At 51.4% G+C, this 25,639-nt stretch overlaps 1 pseudogene; it reads left to right on the top strand.

Moving 5' to 3' along the window:
* Nucleotides 1-23,992: 23,992 nt before the first annotated feature.
* Nucleotides 23,993-24,520, top strand: LOC121154855 (annotated as a pseudogene).
* Nucleotides 24,521-25,639: the final 1,119 nt, after the last annotated feature.

Below are 25,639 nucleotides of genomic sequence, written 5' to 3'. Positions count from 1 at the left end.
AAAAAAAAAAATCTTTAAAAAAAAGAAATTTATAAGAAAGAAAATTACAGTATTTGAGTTTTTGAGATCCAAGGGCTCAAAAAGAAAAAAAAATCCACACATTAATCAACAACTGAGGCATACACTGCAGCAGTGGTTAAGAACCAATAGATAATAAAGAGATGGCACCCAGTTCAGAAGATGGGTTAACGACATAAATGAAGGAAATGCACTACAGTTTTAAGTGTGTCAACAGCGAACACTCAGTGACACTGTAGCTGTGATTCATACACAGAAGACAAGTGCCACAGACATGACATCCAGCGCCTACAGGCCAAGGCTGGGCCTGGTGTGACCCTCTGGTTTTTGCATTTATACAAAGGAAACAAAGTTTTAAGAACCCGATTATACTTCCCACCTCCCTTCCCGACCCCTCCCTCCTCCTTCGTTTCTTGCTTTCAATTTTAGCAATGACTCCCATTCCATTTATTTTCCAAAAGGATCTAAAGTTCTTCTCTTAAAAATATTTGCTGATTCATTTTGATGAACCAGGACTGCATCAGGCTGAAGCCAGGAGCCAGGAACTCAATTTGGATCTCCCACGTGGAAATCCTGCTGCCTTCCAATGCACACGTTAGCAGGAAGCAGAGGCCACACTCACACTCACACACTCCAATGTGGGACACACACATCCACTACGGCAGTTTCAACTGCTAGGCCAAGGGGGCCAGCGCAGTGGCATAGCAAGCTCATCCTCCTGGAGTAGCACGGCTATTTCCTATGAGCGACAGTTCCAGTCCCAGCGGCTCCACTGCCCATCCAGCTCTCTATTAGTAGCCTGGGAAAGCATCAGAGGACCTTGGGCCCCTACACTCACGTGGGAGACCCAGGGGAGGCTCCTGGCTCCCAGTTTTGGACCAGCCCAGCTCCAGCCATTGTGGACATTTGGGTAGTGAATCAGCAGTTGGAAGAGCTCTCTCTCTCTCCTTCTTTCTCTCTAAAACTCTGACTTTCAAGTAAAAATAAACAAATCCTAGGGAAAAGAAGAAGGAGGAGAAGAGGAAACAAAAAAACAATACTAGGCCAATGTCCACTTCAGAAAGCAGATTCTGGACATGGTATAAATCATGTTCTGGCCCTGTTATCTCCATGGATTGTCCCACCTGATCCATGTGCAGAAGTGTATGTTGCTGTTGTCCCATTTCACCAGTAAGGATCTCATCGGAGAGCTGTGACTACTTGCAAATGACCTCACTTCGGAAGACACATTTCCCCAGTGAGCTGCAGGGACCAGGTGACTGCTCACGGGGCCCAGCAGGACTGTCTTTGCTAATGGTCATGGGACCAGGTGACCATCAGTAGAGGTGGATAGCAAAGGACACTCGCAGGCTCCCGCCTCCCAGGGGAGCAGGGGACAGAGAGCCAGGGAGACGTCATTCTTGCCTTGGCATTCCCTGTCCCTGTCCTAAGGCAAACAGGGATGCTGTGATCTCACTCCTCCACTTCCTTGCTGCGTGCTGTCTGTGGGCACAGAAAGGCAGGAGAGTTTAACCACCCCACATCTAGAGCAAATGAAGCAAGGAAATGAAGATCTTCATCCACCATCTGAGTTTTTGTGGGGTTTTTGGGGGGCGGGGGGGAGTTGACAGGGAAAGGACACCCAGACCTTTCTAGCACGCACCATCCCTGAGAAGGTAGCCAAATCTGCTCAATGGGGTTTCGTTAGACACGAGAAGGAAGGACTCAGCCCCCGATGGACCAAAGTGCTGGTGGCCAGTGTCCTTACAAACACAGCCTCTGATGGTTATCAAGTGCAGACGAGACTGTGGATCCCCACAGCGTCCAGCAGGTGGAGTTCTGCTCCAAGGCTGCCTGCCACTGCAGTGGAAATGCCAGGGCAGCTAGCGGGTAGCCTCCGCCACCAGAGCCCCCCAGAGCCTGTGCCAACTGGAGCAGGGCAGCGCCTTCCAGCCCTTTCCCCCAGCCCACATGCTGCCTCTGGCTCTCCTCTTCCCTTTCTTGGAAACCTCGGCTGAGGCTGGGTGCATACCATGGTGAGCTGTCTGCCTCTGGCGTCAGGCGAGGGACAGATGACTCCAGGCACGCTCAGTCTGGTAATAGAGAACAGTGAGCAAGAGAGGTGTCACAGAGGAGGCGGCGGAAGTTTTCTAAGTCCGGGTCCTGTGCTAGCAGATCCTGGGCTGGCAATCCTCTTTCCTGCCAATTTGCAAACACCAGCCTCTCAAACCCACGTGGGCGCTGCCCTTCTGGGGCTCCCATACATACACACACCTAAGAGTGACACGCACCAGGGGTAACAGACCAGGCTGGGCATGGGCTACGTAGCCAGTTAGTGGCCTGGCAACACAGCCATCATGTGATTGCCTGAGCAGAAGCATCTTGTTGCCACCTGGCCACAGGCCACATCCGCCATGGGGCCACCTCCAGCCTGCCAAGGTGTAGAACGCCCTGGGGGGCAGTGTGCCTGCCAGCTTTGCTGCCACAAACAGTAGAGCCTGGAAATTCCCCCAGGCACTCCTGCCTATGGCAAAGAAGACAGCTCCCCCCTTGCAAGCAGTGGAAGGGAAAGAAAGGGGATGGAAACAGCAGCAAGGACTCATCTGCCTGACCCTGCAAGAGAAAGATTTGGAAACAGAGACCTTTCTCAACCCATAACCAGAAGCTGACACTCAGTAGGACTGGGGAAGATGGAGAACAGCCTCCTCTTCCTATATCTGTTCCATCTTGTGGCTTTTCCTTTTTTAAGATAGAATCAAAGTTCTATTTAGCTGTGGGCATTCCAGGACTGCCCCAGACACCACCCCTGCTATTCACTTGTCTTTCTCTTGTTGAGGATGAAGAGTCCGGCACCCACAGAAACCCAAGCATGGGCATGTCTGGATGGAAGAGCAATGTGCCAGAGGACTAGGGGACATGCGAGCTCCCAGTCCCCAGTGGCTGTCTTCCCACCCCTTGGCAGGTGCCCAGGGGACATGCAGACCAGAGGCTGGAATAAGCCTTGTAACTTACAGACTTGTAGCTTACAGGGGGACCAGCATGGTGGAGCACAGGTAAACTGCTTGCAGCCCCGCATTGCGTATGGAAGCACCTGTTTGAGGCTTCCTGTCCGCCTCCCTGTTAATACCCCTGGGAAGACAGCAGAAGACAGTCCAAGTGCTTGGGCCCTACCACCAAGCAGGAAATGAGGATGGATTCCAGCCTCCTGGCCATGGTGGCCATTTAGGAAATGAACCAATCCATAGAAGACCTTTCTTTTTCAATAACTCTACCTGTCATGGACATTTTTAAAAAGTAGATGTTAGGGCCCAGCATATTAGCCTAGTGGCCAAAGTCCTTGCCTTGAATGCACAGGGATGCCATATGTGCACCAATTCGTGTCCTGGCTGCTCCACTTCCCGTCCAGCTCCCTGCTTGTGGCCTGGGAAAGCACTCAGACAGCCCAAACCCTTGGGCCCTACACCCACGTGAGAGACCCAGAAGAAGCTCCTGGCTCCTGGTTTTGGATCAGCTCAGTTCTGGCTGTTACAGATGTTTGGAGTGTGAACCAGTAGTTAGAAGATCTGTCTCTCTATCTCTCCTTCTCTCTGTGTATCTGCCTTTCCATTAAAAATAAATAAATCTGGGCCCAGCAGCGTGGCCTAGCGGCTAAAATCCTCACGTTGAAAGCACCAAGATCCTGGCAGCTCCACTTCCCATCCAGCTCCCTGCTTGTGGCCTGGGAAGGCAGTCAAGGACAGCCTAAAGCCCTGGGAACCTTTACCCATGTGGGAGACCTGGAGGAGGTTCTTGGTTCCTGGCTCCTGGCTCCTGGCTCCGGATCATCACAGCACCGGCCATTGCGCTCACTTGAGGAGTGAATCATCAGACAGAAGATTTTCGTCTCTATCTCTCCTCCTCTCTGTATATCTGACTTTGTAATAAAAATAAATAAATCTTTAAAAATAAATAAATCATCAAAAAGAGAGAAAGAAAAGAATGGAAGGAAAAAAGGAAGGAAGGTAATGAAGAAGTTCATCTGGGTAAAACCAGCTAATTGAACACAAACTGCATTTGGACCTAGCGAGTCTGTCCACCTCAGCTCCATGACTCCCACCCCTCCTGGAACTGTACTTCCTCACCCCACCCCTTCCAGCCTCTCACAGGCAGGTGGGCTGCCTCTGGTCCTGACTGCCTGCATGGCGCTCAGCTGGCCCTGGGACCGCTCCTCTTCCTGAATGCACAGAGAATGACAGAGGTAGGCCCCTGCTTCCCACAGGCAGGCCGGGTTTCCCATCCTGGGCTGGGGGTGGGGGCAGTGCTTCCACAGGGAATTTCTCACCTCCAGGAACTTCCCCAGTCACCCAGACTTGTAAACTTCTCCCACTTAATTATTGAGAGCAGAGCCTTTGAGAGACTCCAGTGTGACAAGTCAGAATAGTCCTCTGGCCCTTGAGTACCCCTTGTCGTCACCACCCTGGGAACTCTCAAGTGCCTTAGGGAAGGAAGAATGTTCAGCCTCATTAATACCTTTCTCTTATCCAGCTGCTTCCTGCTGAATTTCAAAGGACTGTCACTTCACCTTTCATGTGCCACTGGGTATTTTAACACATGCTGATCTCCCAACCTCAAGGTGTAAGGTACACAGGTAGTAAGAACTCAAAGGAAAATAAATCTAGGACATAAGCCCCACTTCCAAGGAGTTGGTAGTCTATATTGTTGGCTGATGCATAATAAGTTAGCCCAAAAATGTGCCTACAACACTGGATGACTTTAGGGTGCGTGCATTTCATCTCAGAGTTCTGGCTCTGTTACCAACTCCAGCTTCCTGCTCATGCACACACACAGTGGCTGGCAACAGGGATGGCTCAACTACCCCTGCTTCCCTGTCACCTCTGTGGGAGACCCGGGCTGGGTTCCAGAAGCCTGGCTTAAGTTTTATCTAGCCCAGGTGGTTGTGGCCACCCGGGGAGTGAGCCTATCAGCAAATGAAAAAAAAAAAAAAAATGTTGTTCTCTGTGCGTCCTTCTGCTTTCAAATAAAATTAACACAAATTAATTTTTAAACATTTATTTTATTTTTATTCAAAAGGCAGCATTAAAGAGAGATGGAGAGACAGAGAGCTTCCATCCCCTGGTTCACTCTTCAAATGGCCACAATGGCCAGAACTGCACGCAGCCAGGAGCTTCCCCAGGTCTCCCACACAGATGCAGCGACCCAAACCCTTAGGCCATCCTCTGCTGCTTCTCCAAGTGGTAAGCAAAGGAGCTGGATCAGAAGTGGACTAGCCAGCACACAAACTCACTCCCCGTGTGGGATACCCTCTTGTAAGCGGAGGATTACCTTGCTATGCCACCATGCCAAGTCCCTCCCCCAAGTTAGTTTTTTTAAAAATGTGATTATCTAGGGCCAGCCCTGTGGTAAATGGATAAAGATGCCACCTGCAGTGCCACTTCCCATATGGGCACCAATTCAAGTCCTAGCTGTTTCACTTCCAAAGCAGCTTCCTACTAATGTGTCTGGGAAAAACAGTGGAAGATGGTCCAAATACGTGGGCCTCTGCCTCCAGGAAGGAGGGACCCAGGTGGAGTTCCTGGTTCCTGCTTCGTCCCAGCCCAGCCACAGCTGTTGTAGCCATTTGGGGAGTGAACCAGTGGATGGAAAATATCTCTCTCCCACTCTTTCTCTCTCTCTCTCTCTGTAAAGGCTTTTCAGATGAATAAATCTTTATGGGAACTTAAAAGAGAGAACAAGGTGGAGTTTCTAAGGCCTTTAATGATTTAGTCATGCCACTTGCACAGTTTGGTTTGGTCACACAAGCCCACAGCGTCCAGTATAGGCAGGAACCCAGACAGTACACTTTTCCAGGAGATGAGCGTGCCTAGAGTCACCTTGGAGCCTGAGAGACTGCACAAACCCACCGGGATTTCCAAGTTCTCACAGATGCCAAATAAGGTTAACCAGAGGGCTAGCAGCTTTATAAACCTGCAGGCCCTTTGTATAGGCTCGTAATAAAACCAATGTCTGCTTTTCACAGAATGCCATGAACCCCACTAGACAACAGCAGACTCCATATCCACTGAAGCACAATCTTGAATCCTTGAAAACACGGAGCAGGCAGGGGGTGTTGCAGGCATCACGTGGTGATCTTAACCTACATCCAACAAACACAGGCAGTGCCACTGTGACAGATACCCACAGGGCAGGGAGCTTTGCCCTTTAGCTAGAATGTAGCACACGAGGTATGAGGCAGACAGAGCTCTGAGTGGTGCAGAAAGTTTTCATCTCTGCGGCCCAGGTGGCTGCCTGGTGGTCCCCCTGTCACAGCAAGCACAAACAGAAGAGGAAGCAAGTGTTACAGTCTTTCCTCTTAAAGCATGTGACCCAGAAACTTCCACTCATTGCTTTACTCGAGTTCCAATTGACCAGAGCTTGGTTTCTGAGCCACCAACTGCTGCAGGACAGGCCACACACAGGGTGGCAGCCAACTGACAGACATGACCACTGGATGCTGGAGACAAGGCAGAGAGGTCATATTACTAAAAGGAGGACAGGAAGACAGGGCGCTGGCCGACCCAGCAGTCTACTGCACTTGTAAAGCATGCTTTTGTGGGAGCCAGGGTGACCGGGGTTAACCAGTGATTGCATCATATCTCTGGATCCATGTCAAGAACTGAACTCACGTTACAAGCATGACAGCGGGGCTGCATCATGGCCAGCGGGTCAGGCTGTCCCCTAGGACACTCATATCCCACACAGGGGCTCTTTCAAGTCCCGGAGGCTTTGTTTCTGACCGGCTCCCTGCTAAGAATGGCAGCAGATCACCCAAGTGCTTGAATGCTGCCACTCACCTAGCAGAGAGCCGGATGGAGTGCTAAGCTCCTGCCATCAGCATAGTCCAGCCCCAGTCACTGTAGCCAGTTTGGACAATGGACCAGCAAATGAAAGATCTCTATCGCTCTTTCTCTTTCGTTCATGTTTCTTTCTCTCTCATCACATTGCCTTTCAAATCAATAAAAATAAATCTTAAAAAAAAAAAGTGGGCCAGCATCGTAGTACAGCATTGTAATACCAGCATGCCGTATAGGTGCTTATTTAGGTCCTGGCTGTTTCACTTCCAGTCCAGCTCCCTGCTAATGAGCTGAGAAAGCAGCAGAAGATGATGGCCCAAGTACCTGGCACCCTTGTGGGAGTCCTGGATGAAGCTCCTGCTTTCTGGCTTCAGCCCGGCCCAAACATGGCTGTTGCAGTCATCTGGGGAGTAAACCAGCACATGGAAGATTTCTGCCTCTCTTTTTCTCTCTGAAACTCTGCCTTTCAAAATCTAAATAAATCTTAAGAAGAAAAAAAGAAAATAAAAAGCATGCCACTGAGAAACTCTCTTGCTAGAACATTGCCTTATAAAAAAAATTCTGTGGGCCTAGCACGATAGCGTAGCAGTTAAAGTCCTCACCTTGAACTTGCCAGGATCCCATATGGACGCTGGTTCTAATCCTGACAGCCCAGCTTCCCATCCAGCTCCCTGATTGTGGCCTGGGAAAGCAGTCAAGGATGGCCCAAAGCCTTGGGAACCTTTACCCATGTGGGAGACCCGAAAGAAGCTTGTGGCTTCGGATCAGCTCAGCTCTGGCCATTGCGGTCTCTTGGGGAGTGAATCATCAGACTGAAGATCTTCCTCTCTGTCTCTCCCTCTCTCTGTATATCTGACTTTGCAATAAAAATGAATATATCTTTAAAAAAAAAGATACACTAAAAAGAAAAATCTCTGATATATGTGTGCATCAAACAATTTTGTAACGTCACTCTATCACGCTTACCATTTTTTTGTTTTTTTGTTTTTTTATTAAAGGTCAGTTTATTAAAATAACATTTACAGATTCAGGCAGTATGCTAGGCAATGGACAAACAGAAGTAAACAAAATCCTCACTTCCCTAGGCTAAGTCTGGTAGGAGGGACAAGCATGAGGGTAAGTGTTAGGACCAGTAGAATCATGGATCCTGAGCGGAGAATCAAGAAAGACTTCCTGGAGGAGGGAGGTCTGTACTGAGAACCACAAAATAAACTATGTTGCATTCACGGGACACATCAGCTTTGAAGGCACTTCACATCCATCAGCTGGATGAAAGGCGGCCTTAACATCAACAGGCAACCACAGCGGTCGTACACACAGTACATGGGTCAAATTCCCCACAGTTCTATAAGCAAAGGCGTCCTCCCCACATTACAGATGTGACTACTGGGACCTGGGGAGATAAGGGAACTTGCCAAGGTCACTTCTCCATCAAGTGGGAAGGCAGCATCCAACCCAGCTCTTCCCTCCTATGCAGAACTAAAGCACGTAAACAAAAAACAAGTGTTCATGGCAGGGCCGGCATTGTGGCCCACAGGCTGAGCCGCCACCTCTAATACAGGCACCCCATATCAAAGCATCAGCTTGAACGCCAGCTGCTCTGCTTCTGATCCAGCTCCCTGCTAATGCTGCTAACACACTTGGCAAGTCACAGAAGATGGCCCAAGTACTTGGGTGCTTTGGCTCAACCGGCTCATCCTCCACCTCCAAGCATGGGTATCCTCCTACATGACCACTAGTTTGTGTCTTGGCTGCTCCACTTCCCATTCAGATCCCTACTTGTGCCCTGGGAAAGCAGTCGAGAGTGGCCCAAAGCCTCGGAACCCTGCATTTATGTGGGAGACCCAGAAGAAACCCCTGGCCCCTAGTTTCACATTGGCTTAGCTCTAGCCATTGCAGCCATTTGGGGAGTGAACCAGCAGTTGGAAGATCTTTCTCTCTGTAAATATGCCTTTCCAATAAATAAATAAAATAAAATAAAATAAAATAAAATAAAACATTTTTTAAATACAATATTTTTTGCTGTATATCCAAACATATTCAATATTTGCCTTGTGTAGGGGACTTCATTGGCACTCTGGTGAACCAACCACTGATCTGTGTGGTCCTGCCTAAGGGCAGGACTTCTGGAAGGTGACAATGCTGAGAGAACGACTGGGCAAAGCTTCCACAGGCCTGGATGAACGACACAGAGGACACAGCATCCCAGATCTGGAATCCTAGGCGCAAGACTGCAGTCAGACCCCGAGACCCTGAGATCTAAATGACTGGGATGCAGGGACTGCAGGAGACCAGCTTTCCAACTGCCCCAGGTACACAACAGGCAGAAAGGAGAGAGACGGAGGCCTCAGTTTGCCCCCGCTCAGGTGATTCTGATTTTTCTAAGGAAAAAAAAAAAAAACATGTGTATATATTTATATGTATACTACATAGAGAGAATATATATAATATGTACATATATAGTATACATTATATATCCTAGCATTTCCAAGATCTCCACCTCTTCAATATAATCATATTCCCACTTCATATATCAGAAGCATATATTAGGGGGCTGGTATTTAGTGCAGCAGTATAAGTCACTGCTTGCCATATCTACATCTGTGTTCAAGTACCTGGTTAGAGTCTTGGCTGCCCTACTTCGGCTCCAGCTTCTTGGGAATGCACAGCCTGGGCCACAGCAGGGAAGGGCTCAAGTAATTGGGTCCCTGCCACCCAGTGGGAGAACTAGATGGAGTTTCAGGCACTGAGCTTGAGCCTGGCCTAGCCCTGAAGGTCATGGGCATTTGCAGAGTGAACCAGTAAACAGAAGTGCTCTCTCTCAGGCTCGCTCGTTCTCTCTGCTCTTCAAATACACATGGGCATACATTTTTAAAAGATTTATTTATTTGTATTGGCAAGGCATTGACAGAACCATCTACTGGTTCACTCCCCAAATGGCCACAATGGCCAGAACTGAGCCGATCCAACCCAGGAGCCAGGAGTCCTTCCTGTTCAAGCCCTTACCTAGATTCCAAGTCCAGCTTCCTGCTACTGTAGCCCTTAGGAGACAGTATGTCATGAGTCAAGCACTTGGAACCCTGCCACTCCCATGGGAGACCTGCATTGAGCTTCTGGCTCTTCCTGGCGTAGGCCTGGCTCAGACATTAGGGAGATAAACAAGCAAATGGGAGATCTCTCGGATTTGCTCTATGTCTCTCTCACACACACACAAATGAGCAAATTCAACAAATCTTTGCTTTTTAATTTATTCATTTTTATTGGAATGGGAGATACAGAGAGAGGAAGATCTTCCATCCTCTGAATCACTCCCCAAGTGGCCACAATGGCTGGAGCTGAGCCAATCTGAAGCCAGGAGCCCAAAGCTTCTTCCAAGTCTCCCACGTGGGTGCAGAGTGCCAAGGCTTTGGGCCAATCTCTGATGCTTTCCCAGGCCGTGAACAGGGAGCTGGATGGGAAGTGAAGCCACTGGGACACAAACCAGCGTCCATGTGGGATCCCTGCACATGCAAGGTAAGGACCCTAGACACTAGGCTACAGTGCCAGTCCCTCAATAAATCTTTTAGGGCCCGGTGCTGTGGCCTAGTGGCCAGGATCCCATGTGGGTGCTGGTTCTGGTCCCGGAAGCCCTGCTTCCCATCCAGCTCCCTGCTTGTGACCTGGGAAAGCAGTCAAGGACAGCCGAAAGCCCTGGGAACCTGCACCCATGTGGGAGACCTGGAAGAAGTTCCTGGCTCCTGGCTTCGGATCGGCACAGCACCGGCTGTTGTGGCTCACTTGGGGAGTGAATCATCAGACAGAAGATCTTTCTCACTGTCTCTCTTTCTCTCTGTGTATCTGCTTTTCCAATAAAAATAAATAAATCTTTTTTTGGAAATTGAAGTGGGGTGGTGATGGGCTGAGCTAAGTGTGACCATGGAACCTGCCGTCACTCACTTGTAAAGGAATCGACAACAATCTGGGCAGGTCAAGGCAGCAGCATCCAAATGTGCATGCTAAAACAGGATGTGAGGCGGGCCAAGCCGCAACATCTTCCAACTCATACAAAGGCCAAGATGGAAGGGCAGACTATGCTGGGCACTGGCCTAACACCCACTGACATGTATCAGATCTGGGTCTGGGAGTGGGTCAAGTAGGGGAACTTGGGAAACTCCCCTAGTGGGTCATAACTCTCGCTGATGGCACATAGCCCAGGCCTGGGAGTTGGGCAAGCTGGGCAAAGTAACTCCAATGTCTGGCTAATGTGTGGGTCAGTTATGGCAAGGGGTGGACCAGGCACATCTTGCTCACCAGCAAGAACATTAATCAGGCTGGAGCATAGGTCATGCCAAGTTAGACTCTTACACCTATTGGTCTGCATGAGCCAGGATGCTAGGCCACAGCATCTAAGGACAAGACAAGTGAGGGGCTATGCCAGGCTGGGGCAGAGCAACCACTGGCATTTGTGCAGTCTATGACTGGGAACAAACCTGGTTGGGGAGCTAAGAGAACACCCTGGCCAGGTTAGGGTTCCCACTGGTTAGTGTGGGGGCCAGAGCGGGGTCTGAGTTCTGGTCTGGATATGGCTGCAGTGTCCCTTGGCACAAGTGTGGCCTGGGGCTGGGCGCACTGAGCCAAGCAAGACTCCAGCACCATCTGATGCTCTGGAGGACCAGGGTAGATGTAAGACGGACTAGGCTAGGTCTCTCCCTACTGAGTCATGAGTGAGCTGTGTCTAGGTATGGACAAGCCTTGGCTGGGATGAAACATCCAACAGTAAGAACCAGAATGAGTTGAAGGCCAGTCAGGAAAGGCCACTGTTCCTGCCAGGTCAGGAAGTGGACTAAGTAGGGCTGGTCCATGGACCCACAGGTGTGTATGAGATCTGACACTGAGAGAGGTTCTGATGGAGGAGCTTGGGAAACTCCTGTCAGAATATAGTGCCTGCAGGTGACTGCAAGAACCACAATAGGGAGCGGCCCAGACCAAGCCAGAGGATACCCACCGGCATACATTTGGCATAGGTCAGGGGCAGACCAGGCTGAATCAGTTCACATCACCCGCTGGCGAATCTGAGCACCAGAACAGAGTGTAGGTCGGACCAGTTTCAGTCGCAACACATACCAGTACACATGAGGGCTGGGAATGGTGGTCAGCTGGGCTAGGCTATAACCCCCATCAGCGTTAGCTGGAATTGGGGTGCACTGGGAAGGGCCAGGCTACAGCACCCACTGGCAAATGCCAAAGCAAGGGGGCCATGACAGACTGGGCCACAGGCACCCAACCAGCACACGTGAGAAAACAGGTGGGGGAGGAGACAAAGCTGGTAGGGGGGATGTGGAGGGTTCCACTGCTGGACCGCCACTCCCACTGAAGAGTGTGAGTTGGGATGGGGGTAGACCAGACCAAGCAGGACTATAACACCTGAGGGCCTCATGTGAACCAGATCAGGGAAGAGCCAGGCTTGGTTGACTGTTCCTACTGGTACAGGCATAAATCAGAGTGGGTAAGGGTTGGTTGAATTTTGCTGCAGCATCAGCTGGCAAATGCTAACACTGGGGGCTAATTCTGTCAAGTTAAACTGCAGAACCACCTGGAGAGTGCATGATCTGAGAGTGAGAGTGGCCCAATAGGGAAATAGTGGGCACCTCCCTCTTGGGTTATCACTCCCACTGGAGAGCATGAAAACCAGGACTGGGGCAGGGGTGGCTAGACAGAACGGCACCCGCCAGCATGTGTGTGGGCTGGATAGTGGAGCTGATTAGGTTGAACTAGGCTTCAATGCCATTGACATGTAGGAGAGCTGAATGGGATGTGGGACAGACTGGACCAGTCTGCTGTACATACTGGCAAGCATGGGAACCAGGCAGGGGCAGGCCTGTTGGGGGTTATTGTGGGTCGCTCTGATTAGGCTGCAGCTCCCACTGGTTTGTGTGAGGGCTGAGTGTGTGGTGGACAGAATCAGGCTGGACTGCAACACCCATTTGTATGTGTGGAAGACAGGGCTGGAAACAGAACTGACCCAGCAAGAGCAACCACCAACATATACATAAGCTGATTGGGGCCACAGGCTGTGCCAGAACCTATACTGGCATGCACACACAAAAACCAGGCCTGGGATCACCTCAGATGAAGCTTTTTGGGAATCCCTCCAACTGAACTGCCAGACTCAGAACCCCAACCATGAAGAGAAGTGCAGGTTCCATGGTCTGACCGTGGAGTGCAAGTGTCATAGCTGAGCGTTCTCAGAGGCTCAGACGGAGCAGTGGACAGCATATCCAGGTGCACATGGAGGATATGGCAGTCCATCAGAACCTGCAGAGGACACCTGGTACCACAACAGAGGATGAAGGACAGAACAGATCAATCAACTACCCCAGCCATGTGCTGGCAGTAAAAATCTGGGCAAAGAGAGCCTCTAAGATGAACTATGTCAGCCAGTGGACTCCGAAGAGATTTCATTGTGCTTGGAATGGCGAGACTGGCAGCAATTCAGAACTGTTAAACTCTCAAAACCACTTGAGAAAGGCCCTCGGAGCATGCCCCACATCAGGGACCTAGGATGGGTGGGAGGCTGGTGGGGCTTCTCCCTTTATCTCCCCACTTACTCCAAATACAGGGAAAAAAATTAATAATAATACTGTGGAAACAATGGTCTTACCCATTTTCCTGTAGCCCTGATCCTTTGTGCCCTAATCAACTATGTAAGGATTATCAAAATAAAGTAATCACAAAAAAATTTTTTTAAAGAGCAAGTTGGCAGGCTTTTTCTTCTTCTTTTAATTGCAAAATCAGATATACAGAGAGAAGGAGAGACCACAACTGCTGGTGCTGTGCCAATCCGAAGCCAGGAACCAGGAACTTCCTCCAGGTCTCCCACGCGGTTGCAGGGTCCCAAGACTTTAGGCTGTCCTCCACTGCTTTCCCAGGCCACAGCAGGGAGCTGGATGGGAAGTGGAGCAGATGGGATTAGAACCGACAAGGGATCCCAGCACATTCAAGGCGAGGACTTTAGGCGCTAGGCCATCGCGCCAGGCCCAGCAGGCTTCTATTGATGGGTTTGAAGCGAGCAACTTTTAAATAACACATACTGATGGGCTGTGGGGTAGTGAGCAAGTCTTATCTAACACCAGGGGCCTCCTTCCTGAGGAGTGCTCTGCCTACGTGACCTGTCACGTAGGCTCTCAGTCCTGGAGTTCACACAGCCTCCCAGAAACCACAAAAGCAGAAAACACTGAGGTTCCTCACAGGCACCTGAGTCACCATCCACTGCTTTCTTTCTTTTTTTAAAAAAGATTTATTTATTTATTGGAAAGTCATATATACAGAGAGGAGGAGAGACAGGAATATCTTCCGTCGGATGATTCACTCCCCAAGAGACTGCAACAGCCGATACTATGCCGATCCAAAGCCAGGATCCAGGAACTTCTTCCAGGTCTCCCACACGGGTGCAGGGTCCCAAAGCTTTGGGCCGTCCTCGACTGCTTTCCCAGGCCACAAGCAGGGAGCTGGATGGGAAGTGGAGCTGCCAGGATTAGAACCAGCGCCCGGGGATCCCGGGGTGTTCAAGGTGAGGACCTCTGCCCTAGGCCACACCGCCAAGCCCCATGTCCGCTGCTTTCGTTGGTGCATGAACAGGCAGCAGGATTGGAAGCAGCGCAGTGGGACTTTAACCCAAGCCCAAGGCTAGCATCACAGGCTGCAGCTTGAGCCACTTGGCCACAGCATCAGCCCCTGATTGAGGCTGCTGACGCCCTCAAACCCCAGTGGCCAACCCAGAGTAGCTCTCCAAAGGAACCCTGGCTTTCCCTCTACTGAAATGAGGGGGAAGTTGGTCAAAGGGAGAGCTAGCAGGCACTGTTACAGTCAGACCAGACCCAGTAGCCTGGACGCAGGCCAGCGGAAGAGGCCATTGTCTGGGCTGCTCCCTGGACTTCCTGCCCGCCAACACCTGCCCCGCCCAACCGGCACGTTCAGTCGAAACTCCGCCTTCCCATTCTGCCCACCGAGAGGACAATAGACCACAGAAGGTCTGGAAGGGCAAACGGGGTAACACAACACAGACTTTCCTCACTAAGATAGGGTGCCTCGGGGTCCTTCTCTCTCTCCAAACGCCACTCAGTCCTTCTAACGCTCTGCTCCCACAGAAGCTCAGGGTCTTTGGCAGAAGTGAGCCCTAGGTTGGCCTGGGGTGAAGTGTCTCAGTGTGTGTGCCAGTAGGTGTCTCAGCTGCAGGCACAGCCCTGTGGCTCTGTGTGGTAGCCAGCCTCCGACCGGGTGTGGCTGTGGGCGTTGTAGCCGAGTTGAGTAATCCTTAGCCGCCTTTTGGGGATATCTCTGGGCTCCCTGCCCCAAAGCCCATTCCGTGACCCTGCGGATCCCAGATTCCCACTCGATTCCCACCCGCAGCTGCCTCCCATTCCCATTCTCCCGGCTTCCAGCTCTCGGGCCCCACCCCATCCGCGCCCCGGCCCCGCTGGCAGAGGAGCTGGGCTCTTGGCTGGGAACTAAACTCCGAAGCGGAAATGGGCAGCAGGGAAACGTGATTTATATCTCTGATCTCAGCCCAGGCTGGAGCCCAAACACCAGTACTCCCCCCGCAAGTGCCCTTTTAGCAAAATTCCCTCCTCTCTTCCCCCCCCCCCCCCAAGCCGGGCACCCTGGAGGTCCCCCGTCAAAAAAAATCTCAAGCCTCAGGATCAGAGAACCCCGTGCTCACTGCCAAGGCCATATTACACCTGCACTTTCTATCCATTACAAGGGGACGGGGCGAGGGGGGGGGTGTGCAGAATGCCTTCACTTTGCAGTCACCCCCGCTTCCCCGCCCCCGCAGTAGCCCAGAGGTTCCTGTAACCCTCAAACAGTGGGAAGTCCCCCTATTTTTCTCATTTGCGTCTCTCCTGCTGTTGGGTCAGCAGTTGGCAGACAGGAAGCAGACCACAGAGCCCTGGCATCTCCGAACTTCATTTACTCCCCGGCCATAAGGCTGATTTTCAGAAAGACTTTCAAAGATTTCCAGGGGTGCCATCTCACCCCCACCCTAAACAGACCTCTATCTCCCCTTCACTGACAGGCAGAAAGCACGCCCCCTCCCCAACCCAAGCCCAGGATGGCAGAGTCCCCTGACTCCTTCAATCCCGCTCCCCACTTTATAGGCAAGTCCTAGTGGAAATCACTCTTCATCTTCTCAAGGATTCCCCATCAGCCAAAGCATGTTGGTACCTTCAGAGAGTCGTGGGGGTGTGGAAAGCAACTTCAGAACCATAAAATGTTGCCTCGCAGGATTACTTTGAGGGGTTGCAGAGTGTGGGAGAGATGGACCCCAGTGTGGGATGTAGGAGTCTATACTGTCCAAGCTTGGTGAGCTACACTCCAGGAGCTACTGCCCTGAGCTGCCATAGTCAGGGTTGTTTTTTTTTATTGTTAATAACATTGTATTATATGATACAGTTTTATAGGTACTGGGATTCCCCCAACCCCTCCCCTAACCCTTCCCTCATGGTGGATTCCTCCACCTTGTTGCGTAACCACAGTTCAAGTTCAGTTGAGATTCCTTCATTGCAAGCATATACCCAGCAGAGTCCAGTATCTTATTGTCCCGATAAGTTCAACGGCTTCTTGGGGAGACCTTCTCTGGTCTGAAGGTAGAGCCAACAGAGCAAAATCCATAGTCGGGGTTTTTTTTTAGCTCTCATCCTCCAGTCAGATTGAAAGCCTCTCAGTACAAACCAAGCTTGAGGCAGGAAGTTTACCAGAGCCCAAAGTTTTCCTGCAGTTACCCTAATCTAGTACACTAGGAGGCAGGAGGGGCAGGTGCACAGAGCTTCGGGAGTAATTTCCACGCTGTCAGTTGTTCTGAATGTGGAAGGATTGAGGGAGGGGGTTGCTGTTAGGGGGGAGGGGAAGGTGAATTTCGCACCTTCAATTAACCTGAATGGCGCAAGAGGGAGTAGAAAGGGTGGGATGCAGAAACTTTGTTTCTGTGCCCTGTCCACTGTCAATTAACTTGACAAACAGGTGGGTGTTGTCAATAACTGTGCCCGTTACAGTCACGTACTGGCATTTGGTAATTGTCAGCTGATTACCTAAAAAAAATCTCAGTGGTGGTAGTGGCTGCAGCAGATTATGCCGCCTGCAACACCAACACCTCAAGTTCTGGCTGTTCCTCTTCTGATCCAACTCCCTGCTAACGCACCTGGAAAAACAGCAAGCCAAAGTCAGTCCCAGTGCCTGGGCCCCTGCCATTCACACGGAGGACCCTGACGGAACTCCTGGCTCCTGGCAGGCCATCGCGACCATTTGGAGAGTGAACCAACAGATAGAAGACCTCTGTTTCTCCCTCACTCTGTTAACTCTGCCTTTCAAGAAAATAAATCTTTTTTTTTTTTTTTTAAATCATGGGAGGATCTCCTCTCTCCACTGCTTCCTCGGGCAGGACAATCAGCTGCCTGACGGGTTAGTTTCCGGGGCACAGGGTTGGAGGAGTGAGCAAGCCAAGGAGGCCACCTCTGTCCCTTCTCTGGAGTCTGGCCTGGCTTCCTTCCCACCACCCCCAGCTGAGCTTTCCCCCAAAGCCCTGAGATCATCCTGGTTACCACTTATTTGTTTATTCCTCCCTGCCCCTCCCCCCATGGGCTCCGACACCTCCTCCGTGTTCCCCAGAGTTCCTATATAAGAATCGGAAAGAATCCGAGTAAAATGGGACCTCCAGGCCATCTAGAAAGGCAAAACTGAGAGCCAAAGAAGGGCTGGGAACTTCCAAGTACCTGGATCCCTCCCAGAGGACCCATGTCGGTGTCGAAGGCTCAAGAATTCTCACTCCTCCCTTTTCTCTCAGTGGTAGAATAAATCACTGTTTTAACTGTCGGCGTTGTCAGCACAGGCTGGGAAAGGGCTGCGGGAAGCCTGCACACACAAACCCTGCGTTTCTCCCTGGGTTTCCCTGACCCTTCTCGCCTCCTCTCACCTCTTCCGACACCCTGCTGAGGCTTCTGTGCCCACTTGCAGATCATGTACTGTCACTCAACAATGCCTTTGTTTTTGTTTCATTGGAAAGGCAGATACACAGAGAAGCAGAGACAGCTCTTCCATCTGCTGATTCATTTCTCAAATGTCTGCGATGGCCAGAGCTGAGCTGATCCGAAGCCAGGAGCCTGGAGTCTTTTCCGGGTCTCCCACATGGGTACAGGTTCCCAAGGCCTTGTGCCGTCCTTGACTGCTTTCCCAGGCCACAAGCAGGGAGCTGGATGGGAAGCAGAGCAGACGGGATACAAACTGGTGACCATATGGGATCCCGGCAGATGCAAGACAAGGATTTACTCACTAGGCCATTGCACCAGGCCCTGACATTGGTTTTGTAAATACTTTTTAAATCGAGGAACAGGCGTTTGCAGTCATGGAGATACTGCTTGGGATGTTCGCATTCCAAAATAGAGTCTCTAAGTTCGAGTCCTGGCTCTGTTTCTAGTTCCAACCTGCTGCTAACACACATCCCGGGGCCCAGTGAGGACGTCTCAGGTACCTGCAGCCCCGCCACCCACGAGGATTGAGCACCAGGCTCCTGGCTTCAGCCCAGGGCCAGCTTGGACTGTGAACTGCTGCAGGTGTATGGAGGTGGGGGGAGTGTCTCTGTCATTCTCTCCCTTTCTCCCTCTCTTCTTCCTTCCTTCCTACCTCCACCCTACCCTACCCCCTCCCCAGCCATTCAAATATAATGAAAATAAATGCATACAATTTGAAAAATAAAACAAAATGAGTCAATGGTTCTCTTTGAGTGTTTAGTCTACACCCACAGCTTCAGAGTGGGGCACACTTGGCCGACTTCTGCAGACATTCCCACCCCTCAGCCCCAGAAGGACACTCCTTATACCTCCCGTGGAGGGGCTGGCAATCCAACTGCGAAGAGTGGGACAGTCTCTCAAGAGAAGCCAGTTGTTTCCTTTACCTTCTGCAAGTTCATTAACCCCTGTGCTCCTCAATTTCCTTATCTTATAGTTGCTCCCTCCCAGAGGGGCGTGCCTGCTAAGAAAGTTAAGATATGCCAAACCCTTAGCACACACACACACCATCAGGCACTGGCTCTTAGCCGTTAAGCGGGAGCCACTGTGCCTCCACTCCACCCCACCCCCACAGGGTACCTGGGCCATGTGGCCGTATTTCCCTATCTTCCTGGGATCTCATTAATTACCCTTCTCCAAACCTGTCCATCTGGCCTCCCCACACCCCTCCCTTCCCCCTGGGGCCCAAGCCTGGGTGTGCAGGAGAGCAAGGAAGAAAGGAAGGGAAAAAACGTGGCCATTTTAGGGCAGAGGAGCTGGTGGAGGGGAGAGGAGGTGGGGGCAGCAGGGAGTGGACCCAGAGTGGGGAAGCTCCTTATTGGGAAAGGCCCCTGTCTGATTCTAGGAGACAGAGGCCAGGCCTGGGCACTCAGCCAAGTCCAAAGAGCGGGCCCCAGGCCCTAGCGCTGGCCCCAAAGCCAGCACCGGTGAGGGGAAGAGATGCTTCGTGGCGCTAGACCCTTCTGCAGGGAGCTGCAGCGCACAGGGCCCAGGCTCCAAACCCACCCCTGCAGGCAGACTTGGAAAGCACTAAAACAGGAGAGCAGAGGAGCAAGAAGGGGGCATCCCATCACTGTTCCAAACGAGGCTGCCCCTGGGACACTGCCCACCCCGCTCCACCCCCACCCATGTCCAACGGCAGGCCTGGCTCCTCTTCCAGGAATTCAGCCAGTTCTGGGGAGACTGCCGGTGGAGGGGGGTTGGGGAGGCCCAAGGGTGAGTAACGGTTCCCGTGGGGATCGGGGTGCCCATGACTAATCAATGAGAGAGTGAGAGAGGAAACTTGCATTCCTGGACTTGTAGGGCAGTGGATGGAGGTGGGAGGTGGGGAGGGGCAGACTGAAGCAAGACAGCCAAGTAGGGACACAGAGAGAAGGAAGTGAGGCTGGGGTAGGTGTGAGGTGGGGTGGTCTTCCCAGCCTGGGTCACATCCCCAGGCTGAAGGAGAGGAAGGGCCCAGGTAACCACACACCTGGGGTCCCTGCCTCACGTTCTCTGGCCCCTGTTGTTGATGGGCTGAGGGAAGTGCCCTGAGAGCATCTTACATGCATTTTGTAAGCCAGCACTCCCCCACACTGTCCCTCCCCCATGCGTGCTCATGGAGGGGTCTCCAGACCCAAGAGGCCCAGCTTGGACCAACTCCATTTTGCAAGGCTCAGAGCTGTGCTAAGGGCCCCCTGGGAGGAAATGAGCTGGGCCCCCGAGGTGCAGAGGGGAGGAAGGAAACCCATTCCGCAGCCACAAAGGAGTCAGGAAAGAGAGGGAGCAAACAGCCCAGGGCTTCCTGCACACCCCACACTGGCCTCCCCCCACCCCCTCCTCCAGCCCGTCCACACATCTCAGGGCCTAGGCACAGGGAGCAAGTGGGTGTAGAGGCCTACACTGGACCCCCTATAAAGCTTCCAGCTCCACAGCCTTCAGACAACCCAGGGCTAGATGACTACTCCACCTCAGCCAGTCCCCAAAGCCCTCTGCCTCCACCTCCTCTTTCTGCTCCAGAGCTGCCTTCTTCTGCAGCTCCAATTCCCGGGGGGGCAGAAAAAGAAAAGTCAGGAGTTAGTAGGGGGGAAGGGATGCTGGGAGGCACAGGTAAAGCAGCCCTCATCTCCACACTTAGCTCACATCCCAGTGTGTTAGGAAGAGAGCAGAGGTGGTCACAACCTCACTCCCACATCCACATACCCCTGAATTCTGCCCTAATGGCCATTCTGGGTGCAGGTACCCCTACACCCCCAAGCCACACACGTTCACATCAGCATGCTCAGGTGTGTAACACACACACACAGAGGTCTTCATGCACTTCCATCCCACAAGAGCTTTGCCCAGCCCAGCCAGAACAAAGGGTGACAGTCCCAGCCTGCTCTGGCTCCAGCCCTTCTCCAAGCTGGCTCCTCCTTCCAAGCCCCTGCCCTGGGCAGAAGACAGAAGGTACAGAGGAGGCACCTTAGGGTGCTCCAGCCCACAGCCTGGAGCAGTGAGACACAGCTGGCTGAGTCTGGGTTTCTAGAAGCCAGCCCCTCCCGGAGGTGAGTGCATGGAAAGCGTCCAGCTGTGGTTGCTGGATGAGCTCAGCTGGCTGAGTGGGGCTGGGGGTCTGGGCTCAGCAGCGTCAGACTTTCCACCTCGGACCTGGATCCTCCTCCCACCCCCAAGCACCACCCCAGGGATTCAAAGCAGGAAAGAGGCCAAAGGGGACTTGGGATGCAGACAGCTCAGCCCTCCGCTGGCTCGCAGCGGGAGGGGGATATATCGCGTGGGGTGCAACTTTGTCCACAGAAGCCTGGGGTATGGTAATTGGAGGAGCGGGAAGGGCAGATAACCCTAGGACCTCAAAATGACCCCAAAGACTCAGAGAGCTGGCCCTCAAGTGGGAACCGTGTGTGTGTGTGTGTGTGTGTGTGTGTGTGTGTGTGTGTAGGAGCAAGCCAGGTGTCCCATTTCCTGCTGGACCCAAGCTGCTGCTCCTTAGGCAGTGGGACGGAGTTCCTGACCCAAGAGCAGGCGGGAGGAAAGGATTAGTGCTCCTCTCCACAGCCCTGCCCTTCCACTCTGCCCCGCTGCCCCACGCGCCGCCCTTCCTTTCTCTTTCCCCTTTCTCTCAGCCAGGGCCACCATCCTCCCAGGCCCCTGCATCTCCCCTCTCACCCAGCATCCCTCCTGGCCCTTCTCATGAGGCCTCTGCCCTCTCAGCCCACCACTTTGCCAGGTTCCCCCTGCTTCTCCCTCCTGTTCCCTACCCCTCACCCCCAGCATTGCCTGCAGAGCTCGGTCAGTCGGCAGTAAACACTCAAGAATGTATGGTGAATTAGATCAAGGGCGCTTTCTGTGTCCCTCGAGTAGTTCCAGGCACTTTAAGTTGACTGATGAGATCTTTATTAGTTGGAAGAGCCATTGGGGCAGGCATTTTAACCTAGCGGCTAAGATGCCCATGAAAGAGCAGGCCTGAGGACAGCATTGTAGTGTAGTGGGGGAAAGCTATCTCCTGCAATGCTGGCATTCCATACAGGTGCTGGTTAATGTCCCACCTGCTTCACTTCTGATGCAGCTCCCTGCTAATACACCTGAGAAACCAGTGCAGGATGGCCCAAGCCTGGCTTTGTTGGAACTAGCCCTGGCCATTGCTGCCATTTGGGGACTGAATCAACAGATGGAAGATTTCCCAATCTCTGTCTCACTTTCACGCTTTCAAATAAATAATTGTATAAAGGGGTGGTGGAGACACAGGGTTGTGTCCTGGTTAGGACATTACACCTGTGTCCCATATCAGAGTGTCTGACTTCCAATCCCAGTGTGGCTTTCACTTCCAGCTTCTTCCCAATGCACACCTTGTTTGGGAGGCAATGGCGACTGGCTTCCAGCTTCAGCCTAGCTTAGTCCCAGGTGCTGGGGGTATCTGAGAAATGAAGCTGTGAATGGGAACTATCTCTGTCTCTCTGCCTTTCATGTATGTAATGAAAATGAAACCCCAAATGAAACACAAAGCTAGAACCCCAGCCAGTCTGGGTTGGGACACACATCTTCAGAGTCTTGGTCAGGGCAAATGAATTTGCCAGCAGTGAGTGGGGGGCATTGCAGGGGATGCGAGACCCTCTCTAACTCCATCCCATTCTATTCAGCTGTCTCCTTCATGCCACGTTCCTCCCCTTTGTCACAGACTTTCCCACCTGACCATAACTTACTCGCCCTTCCAGAAATCGCCCCTGCTTCCTTCTCTTTTCCTTCCCTGTACCGCCCTCTTCTGCTCTTCCTCCTCCCCACAGCCCCATTTCCTACAACATCTGTAAGCAATCGGCTTTGGGGGGAGTGGAGGTTGAGATCTTCCAGCCAGCTGTGGGGGTGTGGCCAGCCAGGCAGGCTGGATGGAAGGGTGTGGTCTAGAAGGAGTGTGAAAGTCTCCCACTCTATCCCACCTTTCCCTTCCCCTGCCACCTACTCTCTACCCAAACCCCAAACTTCCCCCTTTCCTTTGAGGTCACATCCTTGCTCTGTCTTTGAGACCTGGAGGCCATGGCCTTAGCACACCAGCACCACAATTCTATCATCTGGAATCTTCTGGTCCAATGTGGTGCCCAGCCTGAGAGGCTCAAGAAAGCTGCAGAAAAGGTTCCAAAGAGCTGGTGTTGTGCTACAGCGAATGAAGCCATCACCTACAATGCCACTGACATCCCATACGAATGCTTGTTCCAGTCCCAGCTGCCTAGTTTCCAATATGACAATGTGTCTGGGAAAGCAGCGAAAGATAGCCCAAGTACTTGGGCCCCTGCCACCCATGTGGGAGACCCAGATGGAGTTCTTGGCTCCTATCTTCAGCTTGGCCCAGCCCTAGTCACTATTTACTGGAATGAACCAGTAAAGAGAAGATTTCTCTCTCCACTTTTCAAATTAATCAATAAAAAACTCAAATAGAATTGAAAAAAGGATCCAGGTTCCAGGGTCAGGGAGGAGCCTCTTGGCTTAATTCCCCTGAGCCCTTGAAGTCCAATCCAGAGACCCCTGGCAAGGAGGGTGGGTGCTGCACATAGCCTGTTCAACCTTCCCTGCAGGTAAGACAAGAAGTCCAGTTTGTTTCCTTGCATTAGACCTGGAAATAAATTCCTTATAAGTTTGTAAATTGTTTACAACACTACTTTTCTAGGGGGATATTTCAAGTTTGTGGAACATGGAATTAAAAGCTAACTTTATTTTGGTGCGAAAACATGTGGGATCCATGCCTATGAGGAATCTTCAAAAAGTTTACAAAAATGCATCTCTTGAAAAAAAAAAATGTGTGGATTTCAAGATCTTTTTTAGCACCCAAATAAGCTTGTTTTTTTTAATTCCATTTTAAATGAACTTTTACGTTCATTATCTTGACTTCGTGAGCCATTCCCTTGGGGCCCAAGGTTGTCTTCTTTTCTTTTTCTTTCTTTCTTTTTTTTTAAAGATTTATTTTATTTTTATTGGAAAGGCAGATTTACAGAAAGAGAGACAGAGAGGGAAAGATCTTCCACTCACTCCCCAAATGGCTGCAATGGCCAAAGCTCAGTCAATCTGAAGCCTGGAGCCTCTTCCAGGTCTCCCACAGGGGTACAGGGTCCCAAGGCATGGGCTATCCTCCACTGCTTTCCTAGGCCATAGGCAAAGAGCTGGATGGGACCTTCGCCATCTTTCCTCTTCCAGGGGAACCACTGCCTAAAAGTTGAACTCTGCAGTTTCAGTGGGTACAAGACACTACCCTTGGACACAGGAGGTGCTACACCAGGGTCGACGGGAAGGTTTTCCAGTTTCTTAACACAAAATGCAAGTCTACATTTCCTTCCAAGAGGAATCGACCGTTAAACTGGACTGTCCTCTACCAAAGGAAACACAAAAAGGGGCAATCGGAAGAAATTCAAAAGAAAAGAATTTATTATGCAGTCAAATTCCAGAGGGTCATCACTGGTGTATCTCTTGATGATATAATGGCCAAGAGACATCAGAAGTTAGGGAGCCTCGACGAAAACAAGCTGTCAGGGCTGCCAAGTTGCCAAAAAGGCTAAGTAGGCGTCTAAAAGACAGCAATGGCTGCTGCTGAGGTTCCTACAAAGACAGAGCCTAAGCGAAAGATTGTAAAGCCTGTGAAGGTTTCAGTTCCCCGAGTTGGTGGAAAATGCTAAACTGGCACATCAGATTTTTAAATAAAAATTGGAATATATATATGTATATGTGTGTGTATATATATATATATAGATTATTTATATATATAAAGAACTGGATGAAAGTGGAGCAGCTGGGACACAAACCAGTGCCCATATGGATGCTGGTGCTGTGAAAGAAAGGTACAGTACTGTCAGTTCATTAATGTTAATCAAAAGCCAAAGGAATCTTGTAAAGTAGGTTCTGCTCAAGCTCTGGAAGATGGGGTGGGTGCTCTGCTCCCCAGGGGTGCTGCATGCCAATGGGCACAGGGAACTAAACCTGAAACCCTCGCACCCTATGGCAGCTGCAAACACCTGGAACCCAGGATTGCTATAACCCCTTGTTCAACTTCCCCTAGTTCGGCACCCCTGTAAGTTAGATCCCCCTGAAGGGAATGGCAAGGGGGTGATTCTATTCTTCCCTTATTGATATTTTTATTTATTTGAAAGAAAAACAAGGATAGAGAAAAAAGAGAAAGACAGAAACAGAAGAGGTTTCCTATCTGCAAATTGGATTCCCAAATGCCTGCGGGAAGCAAGGGATTTAATCCTGGCCTCCCACGCCAATGACAGGGATACAACCACAGGAGCCACCACCCGCAACCTCCCAGAGTGCAGGAAGCTGGAACTGGAAGCAGAACCGGGCCTTGAACCATGCACACTGATGTGAGATGCAGGTGTTGCAAGCAGCATCCCAGCACTGGCCCTGAGTGCCCACTCTGAATGGATCTGATCTCAGGCCTGTACAGCGCAGTGCTCTGCCAAACGCTCACGCATCTACTGTGATATGACGATGGACAACACAAAATGTGCAACCAGCAAGAAAGGCACGAGCTTGTCTGTTTGGGGTGGAGAGGTGAGGAGTGCCAGAGATGCAGAGAAGTCACCAGCAGGACTTGGAGAAAAGCAAGGAGGAGGACTTGCTTGCCTCCAACTCCAACTTCACACCATGCTAGTGTTAAGAACCTACAGCGGGTCCAGCACGGGAGCCTTGCACGCACCAGGATCCCATATGGGTGGCCAGTTTGTATCCTGGCTGCTCCACTTTCCTTCCAGCTCCCTGCTTGTAGCCTGGGAAGTCAGTGGAAGATGACCCAAGGCCTTGGGACCCTGAAACCTG

The sequence above is a fragment of the Ochotona curzoniae genome, unplaced genomic scaffold (genome assembly GCF_017591425.1).
Source record: "Ochotona curzoniae isolate NIBS_2020 unplaced genomic scaffold, NIBS_Ocur_1.0 contig_1014, whole genome shotgun sequence".
Classification (NCBI taxonomy): domain Eukaryota; kingdom Metazoa; phylum Chordata; class Mammalia; order Lagomorpha; family Ochotonidae; genus Ochotona; species Ochotona curzoniae.
The sequence above is the reverse complement of the archived record's forward strand: the minus strand, read 5'-3'. Positions and strand labels throughout refer to the sequence as shown.